Below are 7,054 nucleotides of genomic sequence, written 5' to 3'. Positions count from 1 at the left end.
TTACCTTTGAAAAAGTTTAAGGTGATTTTGGTTACAATTTCGCAATAAATTTAAAAATAAAATTTTCTATCATCCATTTGATAAAGTTTTCTCTTTCTTATTATTCTTTTTTACTCCATTCCATCTTATTCTTCAGGAAAATATAAAAAGACCCTTTATTACAAAACTTAACTGAGTCTTAGTTGTATGTTTTTACATGCCACGCCTTTACTGACATGTCTTCAGACGCCTCTGGCAAAGGTGACTACCTTCCTTGTTCCTGGTTTTACGAATCTTAATTTTTTTTAACAACAGAGTTATATTTAAATATAATTCAATTCAATTTAAATTTAAAAAAACGTTTGGTTGTAAATTAAATACACATGATACTGACTAACTATTTCATAACTCTAAAATTATTTCAAAATAATACTTCTCATTAAAAAGATAATTGTAAACAAAATGAACATTAGAAATGAAGGTCAAATATGAATTGAGGGCCAAATCTATTTTTTTTTTCATTTTGAGATATAGAAATGTTCTTAAAGCCTAATAATTGTACTGTTTTTTGCAGTTTTTGAAAGAACTATGTTATGTATATATTGTAAATAATTTCAAAGGCTAATTTATAATTTATGTAGAGTCAGTTGTTGCTCAATAATTTTTCATAAACATTACGCTTGTTCACTTTCCATTCACCTGATCATTATTTTATTATATAATTTATGTAAAAGAAAATAATGTAAATAAAAGAAATATATATGATTGTGTTTTGCAACTCATTTAGTAAATATTTTGTCAGTAAATACATTGTCTAACCTACATAATAAAATGTTGTGCGGGCAGAGTTAACGACTATGCCAACCGTCATCTATCAAAAGGTACTTCGTGTTTGAATCAAGTTAGCATGTCTTATATACCAGTGAATTGATGTTTAATTTTCGTAGTGGTAGTTACGCCACAATGTTTTCTGAAATATACATAACTATTTTGATCGCACTTAAAAGGTTAAGAGTATTTTTTCACCTAGGAATATGAAACATGCATTATATTAAATTAATATAACACATAGAATCCAGAAAGGTAATTTAAAGACAAAACTAAATAAAGCTTGGGTGTTTTCGTCAGTAGATTGGACCCACTTTTCAGATGGATGAATGACAACACTAGTTGATAAAAAGCAAGTGTTTTCTGCCCGTCGACTGGGTTCAGTGGCGTGATCTTGAAATCCAGTTGCTTGGAGGTCTAGGCTGTAGGGCGGCTTGATGTTAGGAGATCTGCCTTCTGCTTATTTGTGCTGATCAGGCATCCGCATTAAGCACAATGTTGATATGGCAGAACTGAAGGAGCTCGGAGCTACCAGGTCTTTTAAAAAGGAGTTAACCAACCCAGGTCGAAAACGCAGCAAGCAAAAACTTGCAGCGTGCAGTATTGGGATAGCACTTGTGGATGGCAAGCGTTTAGTGGCTTAATCAATACAGTCAAACACGGTATTTTTTTTAAAAAAAAATGAAATTATTAAACTACTTTCTCATTAAATTAAGACACTACATGAAAAATATACGTTAATACTTGAAAAATTAAAATGCAGTATACATTTTAATTTTTGTCCAAATCTTTCCGTTAGAAATACGAAAATAATTAAAAAAAAATTAAATAAATTAAAAAAAAAATAAATAAAAAAATAAATAAATAAATAAAAAAAAAAGCTAACTTTGATATCTCAATTAATGCAATAAATATATTAATTTAATCTAATTTTTTGTATTATTGATTTATTTAATTATAGATGTTCTAAAAAATGCTTAAAATATACAAATTACGACGGTTAAAAAAAGTCATAAAAATCTAGCCAACTATTTAACAACATTAGCCACATATATCTTATTGCATTGAAAGGTTTTCAAATGCAATTTTTGTTATGATGATTAGCTTCAATACAAAAATTGAGCATTTCCCAAAAAATGAAATAAAGTGTTGTTTAACAAATAACTTTACAGATTCAAATTTCTTTATTTTCTGAATTTCCTTAAATTCAAACTGAAATATATTTTACTTTTTAATTTATCAACAAAGATCTACAGTATATAATATATTTTAACTCATATAAATATTAGATCAAAATTATTCAATCTTATATGCAATAAGACTCAATGAACTCCTATGATACGAAATAAAAATGAAAAAAATTAAAAAATATCCTACTTTAATTAAAATAGTATAAACTGTCAAAATTAATGTTTAATGACTTGAAACACCGAAACAACAATAATTGTAACCACATTAATATTAGATTATTGATTAAAATCTCAGTAAATATTCCAACAAAGTAGAGAGTGGTTAAGCGAAGAAATAAATATTCTACTTCGGTTAAGTAATAAACGGAAGAAGAATTTAATTTTTTTTTAATTACTTAACTATATTAGAAAAAATAACAGTAACCTTATTTTATCACTAATCATGACTCTTTTTTTACAGCTGCTGTTAGCTAAAATAATAAACAAAAGCAAACTATCTGCTTTTTCACATTATTTGAACGTTAACTCTTATGTACAGAATCAAAACAATTTTATAGACCATTTTATAATTTATGTAAATTCTATTGCATTAGACAATTTTTCAAATCAGGAAACAGTTGTTTCAACAGTTCAGTTCATGCTCAGTTGATTAAGTTGTTTCATTATTAATCTAATAAACTTACTTAAAAAATCCTTATGCTTGTGTGTTTTGTAACTATGTTTAAAATTAAATTACCTTTTTTACATAACATAGCCCAGCATAATGAACTGTCTTTTGATCTAGGTATATTTCTTTTGATATCATTAAGAGGTCACGATTTCATATATTTATTTATTTTTTTATTTATTGTCTATTTATTTATTTTTTGTTTATTTATTTCATTTATTTAATAAGAACAAGCGAAACATTCAGTACAATAAATGACAATAGATGGCGATGTTCTGCAGAGAAATTGAAAAACACAACTTCATAAAGCTCAGGTGTTTTCTACCTATCGACCGGGACCAGTGGCGTGGTCTTGTAATCCAGCTGCTTGGAGGTCTAGGCTGTAGGATGGCTTGAGGTTGGGAGTTCTGTCCTCCGTTCGTCTATGTTGATCAGGCGTCCGCATTAAGCACGATGTCGATATGGTGGAACCGGAGGAGTCCGGAATTACCAGGTCGTCTAAGGCGGAGCGAACCAGCCCAGGCCGGAAACGGAGCAGGCAAAAGCTCCCGCATCGTGCAGTAGTGGGACAGCGCTTGTGAATAGAGATTGGTCGGCAGCCCAGTCAATACAGTCGGACACAGTCTTTTTTTTTTTAAATCAAATTTTTTGATTTTTTTTCTTTTAATTAAATTAAGAGAAATGTGTAATTCATCATTAAATTACTCGAATGTATAAATTTGTATTAATAATGAAAATGTTACAGATATGTAAATGTATGTATATAAATTGAATATTATCGAAATTTCTGAATTGGCAGCTCTACTTATTGATCTGCAGTAAGGCGGTGCAAACCGGCCAAGGCCGGAAACGGAGCAGGGCAAAAGCTGCCGCATCGTTGGGATAGCGCTTGAGATTAGATAGCGCTTGAGAGTGGCTGGCAACCCGGTCAATACAGTCGAACATATTACTTTTAAAATTAAATTTTTAAATTTTTTTTCATTAAATTAAATAAATTTATAATTTTTCTTTATATTATTGAAATACAGAAAATGAAAAATGTTGTATGTATATTCATACATAAATTTTAAATTGTTTGAGAAAAATGTTTAAAACATGTTGGATGAAAAAAAGTCTAATTGATTTCATTATAATGAATTTTTCCTACCCAATTATTTTACTAACACAAAGAAAAAATTTAGAATTATAGAAATTCCGGGGCAGCACTCCATATTAATATGCTATAAATATATAATATAATAAATATAAATGTTAATTTTTAAACATATATTTTAACAAATAAGTTTTTTAAATGAAATTTATTTCTTTATGAAAAAAATTATAATATTTCAGAAAAAAGAAAATTAAATTAGGAAATGTTACTTTTAATTTTTTAATTATTATTTATTTTTAATTTCGTTCGAAACTACATATGTTTGATACTAAAACTATACTAGATACGAAAAATAGGACAACTGTCCAATCAGCAAGCCTTATACATTTACATATCAAACAATTAGATTATTCATGAGAACTTATAGTTTTTTTTAAAAAGTAATAATATGTGTTATTGGGTATGGAAAATGGTTTTATTATTATTATTTTCATGAATCAGCAAAAAAAATTTTACATTTGAAACAGGCGAAAAAAATTTAAAACAATCAAATACGATGCAGATTTGTTTTAAATAATAAAATTCTGCAAAATTGCTTTTCAGTAAATTAGAAAAATTAATCAGTTTTAAAACACATTAATCTCAAATAATAATTAATTAAAATCTATAAAATCACCTTAGAGTGGTTGGAAAGTTTTAAATAAAAAGTAAGTTATAATGTATTTATGACGATGAGTAATATAAAAAGAATAAGATAATACGTTTGGTGACAAAATAAAACTATGAAAACTTATTTTAAAATGTAGTTAAAGTAAAATTTATTCTTAAAAAGAAAGTACCACCCATCATATTTAGTCACCAAATATATCTTATAATTTTCTTTACATTACTAATCGTATTTTATGAGGCAGTTTAAAGATAAAGGAAAATTAATATTGAAAATAATGCATAATGTCATATTGTAATAAAAACAAAAAATTTATACAAAATAGTTTAATAATAATAAGCTAGAGGGCAGCACATAAAAGCAGAAAAATTTTGCTTTTAAAATATCAGCTATTACATAATTGCTTATTGCTATTGTTGTGATGATATCAAAAGTAGAATTAGTGGAATCAACTTAAGAGTTATTTTGAGAAAAACTTTACAGAAACAATACTCAAAAATAATGTTAAATATTCCTTTAATAATTCTCGTTGTATGCGTCATAAACGTTAAATTTTATTTCTTTGGTAAGGCTGCGACATCTATTGTTTAAGAAGGGAGTTAGAAACTGAAGTTTTATTAATATAGTTATAAAGTTTTATTAACAGAGTTTTAATTTTAATTGAAGGCTTACGATGTGTATATGTACCTCTAAATAATTAGAAACATTTAAAAGACATCATTATAACAGACAAATGATGAAAATTTTCGTGAATTATTATCGATTTAAATTTCTAAACGTTAGAGAAAAAGAAGGAAGGAGTTAAAAGTAATTAATCTTATTGCTGGTATTTAGCACATAGAAGAAAAAGATTTCTTATGAGTGAAATTTAGAGAAATCTTCATTTCATCCCCTTCAATAATTGGGCTCTCGCGATGAACTTCTTTAATTTCTTTTTTTACCACTATTTTTTAAAATCCGTAACCCTATATTTTTTGTGTATTTTTTTAAAGAAAAAGTGCTTTAATAGATTCAAATAAATATTCAGTTAAATTTTTTCTGGTGCTTACGAGTGAACCGAAACGTTTATTAAATACGAATAGTTTTTAAAGCATATACTGCTTAATAATATGATCAAGTGTGAATACAGAATGGAACTTTTTATACATTCGACTTAAATAACATTTGATCGACACGGAATTGGTTACATTCAAATCAGCGTGACACAATGAATCGGAAACAATAGCTCATTATAGATCAGCGGTTCCCAATTTTTTCGGCAACGGAACCCTAAATAATTAACTTTATTTTAGTGGAACCCCGATATTATAAATAAAGTTTATTATGATAATTGTGAACTTTATAACCTATAAAAGAGTGTTTTGAAAATATTTAATTAAAGAAATGGAGATTTTTCATTGTTTTATCATTAATAATCTTAAAGTATATTTTATGTCCGGCAGTTAAAATTGCAGTCTATGTGCAACGTCTAGTCTAATTATGAATTTGTTTTTGGTTTACATACATAAGCTGAAAATGAGTAAAATGTATAAGGGTAAAATTAATACTTAACCATTTATATAATAAAGTGAGCATGGTATTGATCCAACTAATGCTGAAACTTGATTTGAATAAATTGACTTGTTTCTTAGGCGGAAAGTAGTGAAACTCGTTCAAATTTTTTCAAAACTTAGTCATTTTAGAAGAATTTAGCACGTTATCCAAATAATAAATTTTTGGCTATTACATTCACTTATTTGATGGACTTATGAACACAATTTTCAATTGCTAATTTTTTTTGGAGCTATATAATAGTCTTATGTAGCAACTATGTATGGTATTCAATCACGCAATGCGTTCAACTGTGTTTATTTATAATATATTATTTATCTTACCTGGGATTATTTGAATACGGATATGGTGGGAGGAATTTTCTGTTCAGAAAATTTACTTGATTATATCCCAATAACACTACAAACCAACCGTAATGAGAAATAACAGGTAAGAATAGTAAGAACCTAATGAGAAATAACAGGTAGTAAGAACATTTAGAAATGGCAAACTGATAGATTATTATTGACTTCTTGAAATTTTTAAATAGGAAAAAAATTAAGACACACCCATTGAAATTTTTCTTGCATTTATTAAGCATTATTAAGATTATTATTATTATTATTATTACATACATTTATTAAGATTTCATACATTTAATTTTTAAAAAAAAGAAAGAAAGAAAGAAAAGGGTTTTTCTGTTGTGAAAGACAGAAAGAAAACCACAGCGTTGTCATTTAAAAGGAAACCACATTCCTGTAACTGTTAAAAATGGCAAATAAATAGAAAAGAATACAGTAAAAACATTTGTTTACATTAATATATTTTTACTAAGCATGAATTTATGTAAAATATAATGAGACAAAATTCTGCGAATGAGTGTCCAGTGAGATCTAGTGCCCAGGTTTAAAAATAAGACCCTGTCACTCCCCAGTGGGCGTCGAAGACCTCTAGGGTCACTAAAAAAAGTAACGCTCTCTCTTTTTCAATAAATAAGTACAAAGGAAACATTCACTACAATAAATGACAATAAATGGTGATTTTCTAGGGAGAAATTCAGAAACACAACCTTATAAAGCTCAGGTGTTTTCTACCTGTCG

At 27.3% G+C, this 7,054-nt stretch overlaps 2 non-coding genes across 2 annotated transcripts; both read left to right on the top strand.

Annotated features, from left to right (window-relative positions):
* Positions 1-1,180: 1,180 nt before the first annotated feature.
* LOC147815743 (signal recognition particle RNA) lies at positions 1,181-1,476 on the top strand. The gene has a single exon (XR_015432222.1).
* A 1,519-nt stretch (positions 1,477-2,995) lies between these two features.
* On the top strand, positions 2,996-3,293 carry LOC147815742 (signal recognition particle RNA). The gene has a single exon (XR_015432170.1).
* Positions 3,294-7,054: the final 3,761 nt, after the last annotated feature.

Source organism: Parasteatoda tepidariorum, chromosome 2 (genome assembly GCF_982258835.1).
Source record: "Parasteatoda tepidariorum strain Cologne lab strain chromosome 2, Ptep-v5.0, whole genome shotgun sequence".
Lineage (NCBI taxonomy): Eukaryota > Metazoa > Arthropoda > Arachnida > Araneae > Theridiidae > Parasteatoda > Parasteatoda tepidariorum.
The sequence above is the reverse complement of the archived record's forward strand: the minus strand, read 5'-3'. Positions and strand labels throughout refer to the sequence as shown.